Below are 19,504 nucleotides of genomic sequence, written 5' to 3' on the forward strand. Positions count from 1 at the left end.
TTGAGATGGTTTGAAGTTTCACTTGGTGCTGGATAAATCAGGAAGTGGACATTGTTATTGGATTATAGGAAGGTTTATACTTGCTCAGAATATTGGAAATTAATTATAATTCTGTCATTCTTTAATCCTGTTTTTCAGGATCATTAATTTATTTGACACTATATTTCTTGAGCAGCTACCATGTGCCAGACTCTGTGCTCTGAAATCAGAAAAGGCTCCTGCACTCAAGGAGCTTATATTCTACCAAAGGGAGACAGTCAGTAATAGTACAATGTTGTTTTAGATACTATTAAGAACTATGAGGACAATAAAGGTGGCTGATGGGGCAGAGAGCAATTGTTGGGGTGGTAGGTGTGTTAGTTTCCTAGGGTTGCCATAATGGAGTATCACAAATTGGGTGGCTTAAAACAACAGAAATGTATTCTCTCACAGTTCTGGAGGCTAGAAGTCTGAAATCAAGGCAGATAGATCCTTTCTTGCCTCTTCCGGTAGCCTCAGACATTCCTTGGCTTGGGGTAGCATGATCCCAATCTCTGCCTCCTTCTTCAAATGTCAGTCTTCCTTGTGTCTCTGTCTGTGTGTCTGTCTTCATATAAGGACATCAGTCATAGTAGATTAAGGGCCCACCCTACTTCAGTATGACCTCATTTCAACTAATTGCCTCTACAACGACCCTATTGTCAAATAAGGTAACATTCTGAGGTATTGAGGGTTAGGACTTCAACATATCATTTGGGGGAACACAATTCAACCCTTAACAGTGGACATCTTTGGGTGAACTGGCCAGGCAGGGACTTGGAGGCGGAGACATTTGAGTTGAGCTGAATCGTGGGAAAATCTGGGTTCAGTTCCCTCCCAGCAGAGAGAACAGGAGGTGCAAGGCCCAGTGGAATGAGCCTGTTAGAGCCCAAGATATGAACATTAGGTTTTGCATTTTTAAAAAAGGCAAAAAAAAAGTTCTCGTTTGGGCAAGTTTCTTTTATGGTTGAAGTCAATAGAATTTTACTGTTGAACACTCTCAGATGTGTTTACTCTTGGTCAGACAAAGACAGAAACATTTTTTTTTTTTTTTTTTTTTTAATTTAACTGCTGCAAAATCTGACCTACCAGCAGTGGCTAGTAACATTTTAAGAATTCTGTTCATTAAAAGTGCACTTTGCATTTTATTAGTAGAATTTTCCATCACTGTGCTTAGTTTTATTAACCTAAAAGTATAACAACATCTTAAAATTAAGCAGACCTTGTAATATTAGACTGTTTTCTAGTGGTAAGAAATTAATGCTAAATATGGCCTTTGAAAACCTAAGATCATTTATTAAATTGTGATTTTCAACAAGATTGTAACATTATTGTGATGGTCTTCTGTGTCACGTAGTGCTAAGTAGCATTAGTGTGATTTGTTACATACTTATGAAAATTCTTAGTTTTTTAAAAAAGTTAAAAATCTATATGGAAATATAAATTTACCAGGACTGTTAATCAAGAAAATTTTATATTAAACTGGTAATATTTGGCATTGAGAAGTAGGATAAGGTAAATAAAAATATGATTAATGTTTAATGCAAAGTTGACATTATGAAATATGCATTAGCACATTGTATATGTGTACTTCAGCAAGAACATTAATGTAGTTAATACAGATTTTTTTTATATTACAGAAAAAATATTACTTATGAATATCAGGCTTCCGTAAAATGTTCTAAATATGAGTTCAAAATGTTTAAAGTTTGAATGGCTATCTAGGTCAGGCTTCAGGTGTCAAGCAGAGACTGGGGCCAAGGCTGCCTGAGGTCAAATCCTGGCTTTATCTAGCTACCGTGACCTTGAATGAGTCATTTGACCCTTCTCTGCCTTAGGTACCTCATTTGTAAAATGGACATTATAAAAATAGTACCTAATGCATAGCGTTGTTGGGAGGATACAGTAAGTTGATACATATACATTTCTTAGAACGGGGCACATAGTAAGTACTGTATAACTGTTAGCTGTTATTATTTCTAGCTGTTAATTGAAAATTAGATATATTCACTAATTGGAAAACTTATTATGTAAAGTGCAAATACTGAAAAATATCTCTTATGCCTTGTTACAAATCAAAAGCAAGTTTGAGGGCCGGCCCTGTGGCTCACTCGGGAGAGTGCAGCACTGGTAGCACCGAGGGTTCGGATCCTATATAGGGATGGCCGGTGCACTCACTGGCTGAGCGTGGTGCAGACCATCCCCTTACCAGTTAGGAAAAAAAAAAAAAAAAGCTAGTTTGAGAGTGATAAGGGAATTTTAACTGTACTTTCAAGATTGATTTAATGTAGATAACCTGTTAGAAATATTTTATATGCTCACCCTCTTAGTTACTTCTAGCAATGACTATGTTCAAGAGATTGTTAGATCTTATGGGAGAAAGATGATTAAGCTGTTGAGCCCACTGTTAAGAACCTGCCCATCCAATAGGGAAGATGAGACATAATTTAGTATAATACAAAGTGTAATAAGATAAGTGTCGCACCAAGAATGTGATTTAGTGTGGTGAGTACCTCTGGAGGCTGGCAGGCATCTGAGGAGGTTTTGTGGCTGAGAGCCAGGGATAGAAACTTAGGAACTGAAGACATTTTCAGGGGACAGGAATAATGGGAGGAGAAATCTGAGGGAGAGAAAGAACAGTCAGATTCATTGGAAAGACTGAGAATCTTGTCCCCAAGTCAAAAGAGGAAAGAATTTCTAGGAAGAGAAATGGACTATCACAAATATTGCAGAAATGTCAAGAAGAATGAGGACTGAAGAAAGACCATGAAAAGTGTTTCTTCCTCATCTTCCTTGGGGCCAGTGAGATTTGGTTGGGGACTCATTGGCTTTTCTTGACAAAATAACGTAAAATGGAATTTCTGGGACATGGTGTATAACTGAAAAACCATTAGGTCAGGTAAGCTATAGTCTGCTTGTATTGATGTGATTTATATCCAGTGAACTTTTTAGAGTTTTCTTATTTCTGTAAAGATCACTTTTAAGATTAGCTACCATTCATTTAGCTTTTATTTATTTATTCATCTATTTTTGTCTGCCAAGCATTTTCCTAAGCATTTGAGATGATTATCCTCTGGTTTAAAGCCTTACAGATGCTCCTGCAGTAGATATTGTTACTTCCATTTTACAGATGAGGAGGCCAAGTTCAGAGAGGAGGTGACCAACTCACAACCCATTGCTAGTGAGTGGCCAAGCTGGATTTGAGCCCAGCCTATCTGGCCCTGAAGCCTGGACTTTGAAGCAGTTTTAGATAATTGTTTAGCGACCTGTTTTCTGACTAGGCTTTGTACAGCTTTATTCACCAAAGCATTTTAGATGCCGGGTGGTTAAGAACCAGCTTTCACTGATGACCAGCCACACTGGCCTCTGGGCTGTTCTTTAGATAAACCTCGGTCAGTCCCTCTTTAGGGCCTTGGCACGGCACTTGTTCTTTTTCTTTCTTTAGAACACTCTTCCCCCTGCTTTGCTTGGCAGGCTTATCCTCATCCTTCCTTTGTCAGCTCAAATGTCAGAGAGACCTTCCCCAACACTCCACTAACGCATGTACACCATTCCTTGGCGCATCCCAGACCAAGGACATTGCCTTCCCATGTGTTCACTTGTTGCTTATCTCCCCTGTTTTTAATGCTGAGTGCAGTTACTGCTGTATTCTCTGAACATAGCACATGATGGGTGTTCAATAAATATTTCTGGAATGAATGAATTAATGAATATCTTAAAGATACAGGATTTTGGGCCGAGCCCGTGGCGCACTCGGGAGAATGCGGCGCTGGGAGCGCGGCGACGCTCCCGCTGCGGGTTCGGATCCTATATAGGAATGGCCGGTGCACTCACTGGCTGAGTGCCGGTCATGAAAAAGACAAAAAAAAAAAAAAAAAAAGATACAGGATTTTAAGTAATTGGTGGGACTTTTTAGGTTTGTGGAGACAGGAGTGTCAATTCATATGAGTCATTGTTCCTTTTCTATTTAACTTACACACCTCTTTTCAATAACTTTAAATTGAAAACTGAAAATAAAGAAAAAAGAAAAAAAAGGGGCTCGCCAGTTAGCTTACTTGGTAGAGTGTGGTGCTGATAACACCATGGTCAAGGGTTTGGATCCCCGTACTGGCCAGCTGCCCACCCCCCCACCCCATGGCCCAAAAAACAAAACAAAACAAAAGCAAAAAAAACTTGGTGGTATTTAAAAAGAAAGTCCTAAAAATGTCTCCTGATTATTAAAGTGATACAAGTTCATTATAGAAAAATTGACAAACACAGAAAAGTGTGTATTAAAATCACCTAAAATGCTTTTAGAAGCTAACTTTTAGCATTTGGGTATATCCTTCAATTCTTTACAAATTGTTTTCTTTTACTCAAAAGTATATCATGAACATTTCTTGTGTCATCCATATATTTAATAATAGACTTTATTTTTAAAAATAGATTTTATTTTTTAGAACAGCTTTAGTTTCGTAGCAAAATTGAACACAAAGTAGAGTTCCCATATACCTCCTCCTGCCTGCATGCATGCATAGTCTGCCCATTCTTAGCATCCCCTCCAGAGTGGTACATTTGTTGCAGTCGATGAACTCACACTGACATGTGATCACCACACAAAGTTTATAGTTTACCTTAGAATTCACTCTTGATATACATTCAGTGGGTTTGGACAAATATGTAACGACATGTATCCACCATTACGGTATCATACAGAGTAGTTTCACTGCCCTAAAAATCCCCTGTGCTCCACCTATTCATTCCTCCCTCACCCCAACCCCTACCAGCCATCAATCTTTTACCTTCTCCGTAGCCAAACAATTTTAAAAGATGCAGAATATTCCATTTTATGCACATGCCATGTTTTACTTAATTCTAGTTGGACATTTAGGTGTTTCTTTAGTATTATACATAATCTGCTGAATAGCCTTGATCTTTGTGTACAACTCTGACTATTCCCTAGAACTGCTAGACTAAAGGATATGAACATTTTAAGACTTTTGTTACATATTCTCTAACAGCCTAGGCCTTCAAATGCTTCAAATTAACACATTTGATCGTCACAGTAATGCTATTGGTTAGTACCATTATTAGTTCCATTTTAAAGATGAGAAAACCAAGGCACAGAGATGTTAAGTAACTTGCCAAGGTAGTTTCCTTATCTCTACGGTGGGAACACTATTAGGACCTAACTCTTAATTAGTTGTGTCATGTGTTCTGTACATTTCTGGCCTTTACTGAAAGCTCACCAAATGTTGCCAGCAGTATTAGGGAGTCATTGTTAGAGAAATAGTAGCCTCCATGATACAACTAAAATGACCAAGGAGAATTTAATTGGACCTTAATTTTTTCAGGTAATGGATAAATATTCAAATAGAAAATTTCCTTCGAATTCAGCTTTGTCTAACTCAATTAACATTTAATATATCATTGGTGTTTAGTAACTGTTACATAATGACAATTTATAAATTTATTTTCTGAGGAAATTGGATGTAGCATATGTCCACGGGACGCTTTGGATTCTTAACTCAGGCTTTGCTATATTCAGTCTGTTTGGCAGATAGTAAAATATGACCAAAATTATTAATCCCTTTTGGTGGTTAAAAGAAACATAAACATAAAACTCAATTATTTTTAAATCAAAAAGCAGCATTTTAATTTTTATTTTACTGTGGAAATTCTGCTTTAAACAAATAAAAATTCACATTCTTTTCTGTCCTATTTTCTGTTCTCCCCTAACCCTAACCATTACCCTTTCCATACACTTTCCATTGATGTGCCCCTGAGGGGATGCTTTTGCTAAGTGTTTTTCTGGGTCTTTTTAGAAGACAGACTGATTTCATTGCCTAGGTTGGAGGCTAAATCCTACCGTTCCCTGGCTCTCTGAGATATTGAGTCTTTAACCTTTAGCTGCCTGTGAGTGACTGCTCAGATGTCATGGGGAGCCTCAGCGGGACTGATAGCCATTAAGTTTTTGTTTTGTTTTGTTTTGTTTTTGTCAAATCCCCAGAACAAATGCTATTAAAGAGCTTTTCATAGAACTAGAAAACTCTGTCTATTCATCTTTTTCACTCCCACATCACATAGCCTTGTACATAGTGGGCATTCAGTAAGTGTTAAATACATAATTTTTGTTAATTGATTCATATAAAATTACACTGTACATTATTTGCCATTACAAATGCTAATTATAGGCTTGTTTAGTTCGTATTTACACTCTAATCTTTTGGAACACTAAAAAAAAAACCTTGCAGCTTGTCCCCTTTAAACTTTAATGGAAAACACATGTTAGGATAAAGCAGTACTGTACTTCTAGTCTCGAAATGTTCATTATAGTGTAGCAAACTGACAATTACTTCTGTTTCTCTGTGTAAGAAATATGTTTTTTTAAAAATTCTTTGAGAAGAATGCCTCATTATTCTTTGTGAGCTGGCCAAATAATGTGAAATGACTAAGATTACATTTTTCAAAGCCAGCAATAAAATAAACAAAGGTTAAAACACATTTCTTTAAATTAGAAGTGTTAGAGCTTTTTAGTTGCTTCTTTTTGGTTTAATACAGGCCATTTGACATTTCTCTGGAAAGCAGTAACTTATGAGTTAAACACAAGCAAAGTTCTATTTCTTCAGATATTTTTAAAAACTACCCACAAATTATGGTATAACTTTCTTTCTTTCTCCTCTACTAGTATAGATATAATGATTGTACTTCCAACATTAGTAATCTCTCTTTGAGGGTGGTAGTAGAGTGTTATTGGGGATGTTTCTTGATAATTTTATGGTAGTTTCTATAATTCCTTGAAATTTTCTTTCTAAAATAGATGGATTTTCTTTAGGAATTCCAGGAAATTTTTAGGAACTCCAGAGAAATAGTCTCAAATTGTGTGCTTTACAAATGTATATTAATATATTATTGAGAATTAAGATTAAATTCACCTTTTTGATTTGAAGAGAGAAAGAATTATGGTTAGTATTTTGTCTAAAGAAAATATTGGTGGGCAGTATTGGGGGTTGCCATGACAACTGGGAGGGGAAAAACAGCCATTCTTCAAAATATCTTCGAGGTCATCTGGTCTACCTCCCTCATTTTGTAGATGAGGAAACAGATTCTGAGAATTGAGTGAGGCGTCCAAGCCAGTGTCAGCCTTGTCCTGGCCATTACATGCCTGGCTACCAAATAAACCATCATGACCTGGTACAAGGTACACATTAGGGTTGATTTGCAAATATGTGTACAGGTGTAGAAAAAATGGGACCAGTGGTATTCTTTTTTGTCCTAAGAAGTGTGTCTGATGATTAGAGTTCGTGGCTGTTCTTATGTGTACTAATTATTGTGGTTATAGTGCTCTTTCAGATATGACAGCATTAAAATCAAGTCACATAGTAGGTACATATAGGTCTTTTGGGGAATGGCAGAATCCAGGCAGTCTGGGACACAGTTATTAATCAGACATTCCAATGGTACACTGCAGTGAGTGCTTAAATATTGGAACCTTATAAATGGTATATTTTCATCTCTTTTCTCCTGACCATTGTGCTGTTGTCATATATTTAACTTTATGTATATAATAAACCCCATATTACATTGTTACCACTTTTTTTGAACAGTTATCTTTTGAACAATCTAAATAATAATTTAAAAAGTATTATATATCTTCCCATGAATTTACCATTTGTATTATTCTGTTTCTGTTGCTTATAGCAGAATATCTGAAACAGGGTAATTTAAAAAGAAATAGAATTTATTTCTCACAGTTTTGGAGGCTGGGAAGTCCAAAGTCCAGGGAACACATCTGGTGACAGCCTTTTCTTGGTGGTGACTCTCCACAGCAATGCAGGGTGTCACATGTTAAGAATGGGCTAAGCAAGAGAGAGCTCACCTGCTCACTCACTTTCCTTATAAAGCTATCAGAACCACATCCATGACCGTCCATTAAACCATCCCATTACTCCCTGAATGGATCAAGCCATTCACCAGGGCAGACCTCATGATTCAATCACCTCTAAAAGGCCCCACCTTTCATATACCATAATTGGATTTTCCACCATCTTAACACTGACACAGTGGGGGTCGAGTTTTCAGTAGTTGAGCTTTTGGGGGATACATTTAACCCAGAGCACCATTTGTGGTGCACTTCATTCATTTTTGCAGATCCATATTTCCACCTAGAATCATTTTCCTTTTGCTTAAAGGACTTCCTTTAACATTTCTTGTGTCTGATGGTGATGAATTGTTTCAGCTTTTGTGTGTCTGAAAATATATTTTACCTTCAGTTTGGGAAGATATTTTCACTGGATATAAAATTCTGGATAGACTGTTATTATTTTCTTTCAGTACTTTAAAGATGTTGCTTCCTGCTCTCATTGTTTATAATGAGAAATCTGCTGTTATCTTTGTGTTTGTACATATTGTGTCTTTTTCTCTGGGTGCTTTTAAGATTTTCCTTTTTTTATTGGTGTTGAGCAATTTTATTAAGATGTGCCATGATATGATTTTCTTCATGTCTTTTGTGCCATTGGGTTTTATTTAGCTTCTTGGATCTGTGGGGTTTTAGTTTTCAAGAAAGTCTGAAAATTTTCTGCCATTATACATTTTCAAATATACATTTTCTATGCTTTCTTCATTCTTCTGTCTTTGGGGGACTCCATTTGCCTGTATATTAGGCTACTTGAAGTTGTCTTACAGCTAATTGGTGCTGTGTTCATTTTTAAAAATTCTATTTACTCTGTGTTTTACTTTGCATAGTTTCTATTGCTGTGTCTTCACATTTAGCAATTTTTCTTTGGCAAAATCAAAATATTAATCCCATCCAAGGATGTATTTTTCATCTCAGACCTTGTAGTTTTCATCTCTTAGAATTGGTATTTGGATCTTAGAAAGTATCTTCTATGTCTCTACTCAACTTTTTGAAGATACAGAATACAGTTGTAACTGTTTTAATATCTTTGTCTGCTAATTCTAACATTTGTGTCAGTTCTGGATTGGTATCTCCTTATTATGAGTCATATTTTCCTGCTTTTTGTGTGCGCCTGGTAATTTTTGATTAGATGTTACCTTGTTGGGGGCCGACCCTGTGGCTCACTTAGGAGAGTGAGGCGCTGGGAGCGCAGCGCCTATAATAGGGATGGCCGGTGCGCTCACTGGCTGAGCGCGGTGGGGGCGACACCAAGCCAAGGGTTGCGATCCCCTTACCAGTCACAAAAAAGACAAAAAAAAAAAAAAAAAAAGATGTTACCTTGTTGGGCACTGGATATTTTTGCATTCCTATAAATACTCTTGAGCTTTGTTCTGTGAAGCAATTAAGTTACTTGAAAATAGTTTTATTCTTTTAGGTTTTGCTTTTGAGCACCAGACAGTGCTCAGTTTAGGACTAATTATTTCCCAGAACTGAGCAAGACCCTTCTGTGTCCTCTATCCAGTGTCCCTTGAATCATGAGGCTTTCCAGTCTGGCAGGTGGGAGCAGACAGAGCTGGATTCTGTAAGTGTGGGCACTGTGCTGTAATCTCTAATCCTTTCTGATGGTTCTTTTCTAGCCTCTAGTTTCCTTACATCTATGAGCAGGACTCAACTGAATTCTTGAGGAAAACCTTCTGCAGATGTCTAGAAATCTCTCTCTGTGAAGCTCTCTCCTTTTCTTCAAACTACAGCTGCCGTGGTCTTCCTGGACTTTCAACTCAGCAAGTCTGCTGGTCTTCACCTGGATTTCCCTGCCCTATGCCACAGCTAGAAACTCTCTCAAGGCAGTAAGCTGCTACAGTCTTTCTTAGGACTCACCTTATTTCCATCCTCTCTCTCATGGATCACTGTCTTTTGTTGCCTGATAATATCTACAAAACCATTTCTTTTTATGTTTTGTCCACTTTTTGATTGTCTCAGACAGGAAGGAAAATTCAGTCCTTGTTACTTCATCTTGGCCAGAGACAGAAGTCCCTCAGAAATCTGTTGAAAGTGAGGAAGCAGACAGAGGAGTGAAATAGAGGCTGTGGTGCTCGCTTCGGCAGCACATATACTAAAATTGGAACGATACAGAGAAGATTAGCATGGCCCCTGCGCAAGGATGAAATAGAGGCTGTGAGGGGTAAAAGTTAACATAGCCAGTGCAGTGAATGAAAAGACAGCTTACCAGAAAGCCCAGCTGAGATGGAGAGTTTCTCTAGCAGTGTTCAGAAGCAGTTGAGTGAGTGAGTGAGTGAGGTGGCTAGTGGTTTTGACTCATCAATTGATTCTTTTTTAGTTTTATTTATTTATTTTTACCTTTTTTTTTTTTTTTTTTTTTTTGGTGGATGACTGTATTTATTTATTTATTTGGTGCCTACTCTGTGCCAGGGTCTTAGCATCTACTATTTCTCATCCTTACAATAGGCCCACAGGGTGTTAGTATTTGTTAATCTTTTACCTCCACACTCTACCCCGACTTTCCTCCACCCTCAGCCCCAGCCCCCCTCAATTTCACAGATGAGAAAATAGAAATGTCAAGTGACTGCCAAGATCCTGCAGTTTGTAAAGTGTGTAATCAGATTTTCAAATCAGTTCCCTGTAGCTCTAAAGCCAACTGGCCCATATTACTTTATTCTTGCCAGGGTTGGAATTTGTGGTGAGTGAGTGAGTGGGAGGAGTTGAGAATGCTAAAAAGAGAGAGGTTTAAGTGACAGCTCATGATTAAGTAGATAGGGAAGGGAGAGAGCCAAAGATGAAGGCTGATGGATGGGAAGGAAAAAAGCTTCAGAGGTCTTAAGGTCTCTCTGGTGTCAACGATGGCTATGATGGCCTTAAGGAAACAAGGGAGTTGTAGTCAGCTCTAGATGACATTGCAAAGTGATGTGGGAGAAAGAAGTCCTAGACTTTTGCCTGAACTTTTTTTTTTTTTTTCTCTTGGTGGCAACTGGCAAGCACAGGGATAGAACCTTGGACCTTAGTGTTATCAGCACCACGCCCTAACCGACCGAGCTAACCAGCCAGCCCCTGATCTTCTAATAAATGCTGGATCTCTAATAACAGTTCCAGAGTTCCACATAGATTGTACATCTGCAGAAGGTAAAACAATAAAACTTCTAGAAAAAGAAAATAAAGATTTCTTAAACTGGACATAAAGAGTGCTCATCATAAAGGAAAAATTGACAAATTGGACTATATTTAAAGTTCTTTTCTTCAAAAACACTGTCCAGAGAGCAAAGAAAGTAAGCAACGGAGTAGAAGATATTTCCAGTATATATATATCCACATTGCTTTTAGGTCAGTGACTTAAACAGATGAGGAGTTACATGCAGTCACTTATTGAAACATTAATTCATTAACAAACATGATGGATTTGTATATTTCCAGAATTGTTTGTCTAATCCTCTTAGGGGCATTATACCACTAAGCAGTACAGCTAAGTGTTTGATCAGTTTAATTAGAATGATCATTTGTCACACTTTAGAAGCATTTGGCTCTTGGCTAAGGAAGTATCAAAGGCTGGGGAAAGGAGTATTAATTCTGCCATCTCTTAAAGTTACATTTCCAATTTAAAATCTAGTCACAATAGAGTTAGTATGTGACCTTCAACTATTTAAGCATCTTTAATATGCTGGTTAATGAGATTATGCATCTGATTTTTCCGCAACAATTCTTTTGTTAATATAATATTTGGAGGCCATGTGATTAGGATTTATCTTATTGGTTATTTTTTAAAAGTCAGCATCTAATTTTTGTCTTGTGTGCAAGATTAAATTATTTTTCCAGTAGGTCGAATGAAACAAAAAAACACTCCTCTTGGGTTCTTGTATGGCTGAAAAGCCATTGCACATCATGTCAACACAATGAAAAGTGAGAACCCATTTATTACTTAATATTGTATGGTACGAGATTATGAAGTAACATGTATCAATGAAACTGAGTTCACAAGCTGCACGTGAAAGTCAATGTTATTACTTGATAGTTTTCCTTTATATATGAAGGCACTTCAGAAAGTTCATGGAAAGATTTGTATTATCTTTTAATTCTATTTTTCCATGAACTTTTTCTTTTTGGTGACTGGTTGCTACAGGGATCAAACCCTAGAGATTTTGGTGTTATCAGTACCACACTCTAACCAACTGAGCTAACTGGCCAGCCCCTTCCATAAGCTTTTTGAAGTACACTCATACAGTAGACCAATGGGACAAAAAGAACACTAAATCATGAGGCCATGGTAAGTGTAACCTATATGCTTAGTGATATTGTTATTCATCCTTTGGTTTTTCAAGATGAGGAAAGGGAAGGAAAATCTGATTCATGTTGAATCACTTACAAAAGGATTTAATTTACTTACCAAAGGCTTTAGTAAATTCTTTATCAACTTTCTCTTGCAGGAGGTTTTTTGTTTTGTTGTTGTTGCTATTTTTTAATGAGTAAGTGGGAAAACCGATGGGTCCCTGCTTATCCACGTGGCTCTGTGTGTGTGTACTTGTGAATGCTCGTGTGGTGGGGTGGTATATTAGTTTCCTATGGTTGCTATGATAGCTTACCACAAACTTGGTGGCTTAAAACAGCACAGATTATTCTCTCATAGTTCCAGAGGCCAGAAGCCAAAATCACTTCACTAGGCCAAGATCAAGGTATTGGTAGGGCCACTTTCCCTCTGAAGGCTCTAGGGGAGAATCCATTCCTTGCCTCTTCCAGCTTCTGGTGATTGCTAGTATCCCTTGGCTTGTGACCACTTGACTCAGAATCTCTGTCTCATTCTCCACATCCCATTTTACTCTGTGTGTCTTCTTTTTCTGTCCTTGTCCAAAACTCCCTCTGCTTCTCTCTTATAAGGATACGTGTAATTGCATTTAGGGCACACCTGGATAATCCTCTCAGTATCCTTAACTTAATCATATTTGGGCCATATAAGGTAATATCCACAAGTTCAGGAGATTAAGAAGTAAACATATCTTTGGGGGTGAGTGTGCATTTTTCAGCCTGTCACAGTGGGTTTTTCCAGCTGTGAGTGCACCACTATCAGGTGCCCACAGATGTAAATTTGTGAACATCTGGAAGCCATGAGTGCGCAGATGAAGTCACCTGTAAGAACCGCAGGTGTGCTGAGCTGGAGTTATAGCTCGTGGATGTGTCTGGGAAAGGGGCAGGAGATGGAGGTGGAGAGAGTTTTGAAAGAATCTCCAGAGACAATATCAAATGTATCAGAGGCCTTTCTAAAACTAGACAGTAACAGGTTTGAGAAAGTCTAATTTGAGAGGAAATAACTTCAAGCTAATATTGAGAGTATTTTTTTCTTTCTCAACTATTTGATGATAAGAAAACATTAACCAAATTATGGAGATTGAGTTTAGGGAACTTGTGAGCCAGTGTGGTGATTAACAAAGTTTTATTAGAAATAAAGCACCATACAATAGAATTCTTTCACTGTTATTGCTCGTGGTTTTGTCTTAAGCCTTTTTTTATTGTTAACACACACTTGAAAATGTGCAGGCTTTGTTCTAAGCACTCTTTACATTTAATAATTAATTTTTACATTTATTATATTTTATTTCTTTTTACTTATTTCTTTATGTTTAAAAAATTTATCATAAGCCTATGAGATCAATATTATTCCTCTTTATAGAATTATCTGTAAACAAACTGAGGCACTGAAAAGTTAAGTAACTTGCTCATGGTCACACAGATAGTAAGTGGATGCCAGGATTTAAACTTAGAGTCCACCTTGGTTGGGAAATGAAATCATGGACTCCCTAGGCCAGTGTGGGCACACTCACCCTGTGTTTCTCCTTTCAAATACGTGATTGTGATTGTACTAGCACTTTCAATATGAAAGAATTCTCCTTATTTAAATATTTAAAAAGTAAAACAAACAAAACTTCGAGGCCATACTCTTAACTACTGTGCCAGGGATTGGCAAGCCTTTTCTGTAAAGGGCCAGATGGTAATCATTTTAGGCTTTGTGGGCCATGATGTCTATGTTGAAACTGCTGAACTCTGCTGTTGTGGTGCTAAAGCAGCCTTAGACAATATGTAAATGAATGGATACGAGTGTGTTCCAATAAAACTTTATTCACAAAACAAGATAGTAGGCTGGGTTTGGCCTGTGGTCCTTATTTTCTAACCAATTCATTATGCTGTACAAAGACATTTTAAAAAATTGTTTTAATTTTTGGTAATTATAGACTAACAAAAATGCAAATATACAACCCTTTTTTCTGTATTGAGTTTCTGTATGACCTTCATCCACCTTCCCCTAATGATAATATCTTAGTTAACCATAGTACATTTATAAAATTAACATTGGTATAATACTATTAACTAGACTATAGTTCTTACTTGAATTTCACCATTTTTTTTAATGTGGTCTTTTTTTCTGTTCAAGGATCTAATCCAGGATCATCCCTCATTGCATTTAGTTATTATGTCTCATTAATCTCTTCCAATCTGTTATGGCTCCTCAGTCTTTCTTTATCTGTCATGACTGGCATTTTTTAAGAGTACTATCCATATATTTTGTAGAATGTTCCTCCAATTTAGGTTTTCCTGATGTTTTCTGATGATTTTAATGAGGTTGTGAATATTTGCTAAGAATACCTAGAGATGATGTCGTGCCTTCATATGAGGAGATTCATGATGTCAGTATGTTACAGGTGATGCTAACCTTAATCACTAGGTTAAAGTGGTGTCTTATGGGTTTCTCCACTGTGAAGTTACCATTTTCCCCTTTATAATTAATAAACAGCTTGTGGAAGGTACTTTGTAAGTATGCACGTATCCTGTTTCTCCTCAACCTCACCCACTAATTATAGTATACATCAGTGGATTTTTTTTTTTTTTTTTGATGGCTGGCTGGTACAGGAATTGAACCCTGGACCTTAGTGTTATCAACACCATACTCTAACTGAGCAACCAGCCAGCCCTATCAGCCGATCTTGACTGTAACAATTACTACTAAGGTGTTTGCCTAATGGTGATATTCTGTTTTGTCTCTTCTATATTTATTAGTTAGAATTTTTCTGTGAGAAAGAGCTGTCCCTTCTCCTCATTTATCTATTTACTTATGTCATTATGGACTAATGGATATTTACTGATCATATAGGTTACAATTCAATTCTAACGTAATTTATTTTGATGCTCAAATTGTTGAAGCTTTGGCCACTGGGAGCTCTCTTTTTTTGAGCACTTCCTTAACCAAAAAAACCCTGCCAATTCACCCACCTCTAACCTATTGCCTCCTCCTTAGAAACAACCACTGTCACTTCTTTTAGTTAATTATTTTGATATTTACCTTCATGTCTCTAAGTTAAATGTCTATATTGCTAATTTATAATTTTTTAGTTGTAAGAATTACATAAGTTTTTTCTATGGAACTTTAGAATTACGATGAACTTTTTTCCCACAGCCTCTTCTCCACCACCGACTTAAGCTTAGCCTTTCCATCCTCTTCCATTTCAGTCTAGTTGTATTTTTATTAGACCAATATTTGGTATTTATATTACTTTGACTATGTAAACACTCTCACAGCTGAGCCACGGAGTAGACCGTGATTGCTTTTCTCTTGCTGCAGCATTTTTTGCTTTCCCTTTAGTTAATGACTGTCCTTTTTGTTTGCAGTTCGCTCAGTTTCCTCTTTATTTATCATGAATTTAACTGTAGCTTTTCATTTGTTGTCAGTGTCCTTACCACTCAAGTCATAGTTCTTGGCCCTGAAGCTTTGGCATCACCTGGGAGCAGATGAGAAATGCAGAAACTCAGGCCCCACCTCGACTAGCAGCATTTTAACAAGATGCCCAAGTTATTCATGTGCACATTAAAGTAAATAAATTTCCTCTAATTCATCCATATCGCTAGAGCTTTCTGGCTTGTGCCTCTCTGGATGGGTTGCTCTCTGTGTTCCTGGCATAGCAGCAGCCAGGGGCTCCCCCTGCCCACCCTCCTGCTTCCTATAGCCCATGTCTTCCTGCCTCCCTTCCTCCCTCCCTTTCTTGCGTATTAATGTAGCACGCTCTCCATTAGCTTCCCAAGAAGGTCAAGCTTTTGAGATCTTAAATGTCTGTAACTATTTTTACATTATTATTCTTAATTGATGATTGGACTGAGTGTGAAATTCTAGGTTGGAAATATTCAAAGCATTAATCCACTGTCCCCTCAGTTTCAGCATTTCTCTTAAGATGACCAAAGCTATTCAAAAACCTCATCCTTTGTATCTAATCTAATTTTTTTCCCCCCTGTCCGGTAGTTTGTAATATTTTCTCTTTTAAATCCAGTCTTTTGTGAGTCTTTGGCAGGCTGTTTCAGTCTGGAAAATCAAGATGTTTAAATCTGAAACATTTTCTTTAGTTTTGTCGATGATTTCTTCCCCTCACTTTTCTCTCTTCTCTTTTACTGGAATTCTTATTATTTGATTACTGGACTTCCTAGATGCACTATTCTCTAATTTTCTTATCTTTTCTCTCACATTTCTTCATTTTAACCTTCCTACCTTACTTCCTGGGAGATTTCCTCAACTTTATCTTCCAGCCTTTCTATTGAGTTTTGCATGTAATATTTTCTCTCACTCCTTGGAGGATCTCAATGTTTTCTGCTCCATGCACAGGGAGTCTCTGTTTCCTCCAAGTTCATTCTTTCTTTCTTTGCCTGTTTTGGTCTGTCTTTCATTGTTAGAGGTTTTCCTCAGATATCTCCTGACCCTTGGTTATCTGCTTCTATTTGAGTCAGTCCTCAAGGGAGCTGATTTGAGCGCTTCAAGCACTCAAGTAGGGCTTCTAAGTTGAGGGTTTCACAGACAGAGAAGGTCCCGTGGAGAAGCCCACCCTCGCCACAATGGCAATATCTTGAGGTTTTTATTGGGCGGGGCAGAGTTCACAGAGAATAATCTCCCATGCTTCTACCTGAACGCTACACACCTGGCTGCCATTTTTCTTTTCTACTAAATAACTTAAAGGGCTTTCTAAGACATAGTGCCTTTTCTCTCTTTTATCTCTTCCAATATGTACTTTGAAAAATAAGACTATTAAAATAAAGCTGTTAAGTACATTTTAAAATAAAAGTGTCAGCAAAGACTTTCAAACTGATCTTCCCCTGCAACTAGGACAGACTAGTATTTTACTGTTAGACGATTCAACCTAAGGTTATTATTTGATAGCCATCTTTTGAATATTATGGCTAGATGGCCTTTTGAGTTTGGGTATCAATTTTGGAAAACAAAGACAGACACAATGTGCCTTATGCACACTGGACATACAAATGACCACCCTCTCTCTTCTTGGATTATCAGAGGCTGGGACAAGGACAGGGGCGAAGAGGCTGTCTAGAGCCAAGCTTCCAAATCCAAATAGGGCATGACTACATGGACAAGCCAAGATACGAAGTCAAGGAACTCCTGAGCCACCTAGTTAATTCTAGGAAGATCAGGCAGAGGAATTCTCAGTGTACAAATAGGGAAGCAGCTGCATGGCTTTTGATATGGTTTCAGAAACTTTGAAGGCCCAAGGGGATGGTCTTTGATTAATAACTAGGACATACCTTTCAGGTTGTCCCAAACCCAGAAGCACCTCTCTCTGCAGGGCTCCTGCCAGAATGTGGTTGCTTACAGAACTTGCTGCCTATTTCCTGACCACAGCCTGATGGCCATTTTTGTAGAGATTCCCTACCCCACTCTGTCCCCACAGCCCTGCCAGGGCTAGAGTCTTTGCCTTATCTCCTCTGAAGTACCCCATACGTCCTCATCTTTGGATTTAGATCTCTCAGGTGGCAGCCACCAGCACCAGCCCCTAACTGCTTCTCTACCATTACCCTCTGCCCAGACTCCCAGCTTGGAGCCAGATGAGCCCTTTTCCCACTGCTGGGAGGAGTGAGTGGTATCTTCTCCATTCTGGGACTGCTGCCGAGGAAAAGATACAGCCTTGGAATACATACTAAATTGTAACTCAGTGTGTTTTTTTTCATGAAAGCATTGCTATAAATGGTAGTTAGAACTCTAGTAAAACTCTATTATGGCTTAGCACATGGCCTGGAGTCCGCCATTCATAACACATATTTTTAAGGAAAATATGTTTCAAATTCCAGGTAAAAGATGTGAAAAACCAACTTTTTGTCACAAGTCCCACTGGGAAGTTGGGGGCTGCCTTGCAACAGCACGAAAGGGAGGAAAAATGTCATCATCAAATATTCATTAAACTCCCGCTTGTGCATCATACTGTTGTGACTGCTGGATCTGTGAGGCCTCTGCTGGGCCTGTTTTTATAAGCTATAATAAGGCCATCATGCAAATTGTCCTCTGAACCTTAGCACAGTGTACAGCTTTCTCTGACATATCATGTGTCATACTAATGGGAAGATTAAGGCCAGAAGTGTTCCTTTTCTGAAAAAGCGCAATTTTAATTTAAATGTGTTCTTTTCTGGAGCCCAGGTTCTTTTAGTCACTGAGCCTACACTAATTTGTGTGATTCTGTTGGGGGCTTGGGCTTTCTTTTTAGAGCTTTTTAAAATTAGTACTTTCTGTTGGTTTAGTGTTTTCTTTCAAGTGAGGTACTCTTAGAATAATGTGACACACAGCAATTTTCAAAAGTTTAAAGCAGTGTGTTCTGAGGTGAGTTTACAACTAATTGCCTGAACTAATTATACATAAAGCACCAAGTCATTAGTGTTAATAAGAAGTGACTTCAGAACGTACAGTTGGGAGTTTCAAGATGGCGGCGGCTGCGGCCGCTGGCGCGGAGTAGCTGAGGTGGAAAAGGTGGCCACTGGGCCTCAGGCAGCCGGGAAACTTGTGGACCTTCCTCTGGCCATCTCTTAAGGGAGGACTGCTGCTGCTGGCCGGCCGTGGGGGCTCAACGCCACTTTGCCCCTGGCAGGAGAGGCTGCCTCATTTACAGGCAACAGCTTTGAAGTGTGGAGCAGGAAAAGAACTGATTCTTAGCTGCAAAAGCGAGTCTTGAAACAGGGAACACGGCGCCAGGGCTGCTGTGGATGCAGCCAGGATCCCGGAGGCTGGGGCCGCACTGAAGGCGGCCAGCTGCCCTATTCAGGATTCGAGGTTTCAGGCTGACATTAAAGAAGATTCCTGGGAGCGCCCGAGCCGCGCCGCGACTGAACAGCCCGAGGCGGCAGCGCCGAGAACACGGAAGGCAACAAACCAGAGACAGAGCGAGCGCCCGACCTGGCACAGCACTGTGAGTGATCCCTGGCACAGCTCTGTTCGGGGGGTGGATGCCCACGCGGCTCCCGCCTGCACCACCAGGCCACTCACTGCCCCGGTGCTGCCTCCATTTTCCCAGGTGCGGGCAGCTCCGCCCTGCTCGGCCATCACTGAGCCCATTTGCTTGGCCTGGCGCGGGGCTTTCCGGACCCTGCGGGCCGGCCTCCTCTCTCACTCCCTCCGCGGATCTCTGGCGGGGCTGGGGGTGTGGGGCGTCCCCGACCAGTGTTGGGAGGGCTAGGAAGTACGGGCGGGCCGACTGTCACTCCACCACACCCTGGACTCCGGCCCCGGTAAACTTCCTGTTACTGGGAGGCAGATACCATCTCTGCGACCACCAGTTTGGAAAAAAGCCTAACGAA

The 19,504-nt window shown here is 39.0% G+C and overlaps 1 protein-coding gene and 1 non-coding gene across 14 annotated transcripts in view; both read left to right on the plus strand.

Moving 5' to 3' along the window:
- Positions 1 to 19,504, plus strand: part of OSBPL6 (oxysterol binding protein like 6) — a 218,228-nt gene that overhangs the window by 12,844 nt on the left and 185,880 nt on the right. The gene's annotated exons all lie outside the window — the stretch shown is intronic.
- Positions 9,984 to 10,091, plus strand: LOC134365176 (U6 spliceosomal RNA). The gene has a single exon (XR_010021948.1). It is a non-coding gene; the product is annotated as a U6 spliceosomal RNA (small nuclear RNA).

The sequence above is a fragment of the Cynocephalus volans genome, chromosome 1 (assembly GCF_027409185.1).
Source record: "Cynocephalus volans isolate mCynVol1 chromosome 1, mCynVol1.pri, whole genome shotgun sequence".
Lineage (NCBI taxonomy): Eukaryota > Metazoa > Chordata > Mammalia > Dermoptera > Cynocephalidae > Cynocephalus > Cynocephalus volans.